The following is a 340-nucleotide window of genomic DNA, read 5'->3' as shown; positions in this document are numbered from 1 at the left end:
CTGCTCCCTGGGGGCTTTCTCAAGGGACATGGGTGCAGAGGTCCCTGTGGGGTGGCATGGGCCACGCAGGGACCCTGTGTTGGCCAGTGCCAGCAGGTCTGGCTGAGCCACCGTCCCTGCACCGGGCAGCAAACGCCGGGGGCCAGGGCTGGCACGGGGTTGGGGTACAACGGGTGCCAGAGCTTCCCCTCTCCCACGGGGCAGCCTGTGAGCTGGGACCGTTCCTGCCCCACGCGATGCACCGGTGACGATGCTGCAGGGAGCGGTGCAGGCAGCACCCAGCACCATGTGGGGGTCCCTCTCAGCCGGGGGCTCACGGTGCCCCAGATACTGCTCAGAC

The sequence above is a fragment of the Cariama cristata genome, unplaced genomic scaffold, assembly GCF_000690535.1.
Source record: "Cariama cristata isolate BGI_N322 unplaced genomic scaffold, ASM69053v1 scaffold20337, whole genome shotgun sequence".
NCBI classification, from domain to species: Eukaryota; Metazoa; Chordata; class Aves; order Cariamiformes; family Cariamidae; genus Cariama; species Cariama cristata.
This window is presented reverse-complemented; position numbering follows the sequence as displayed.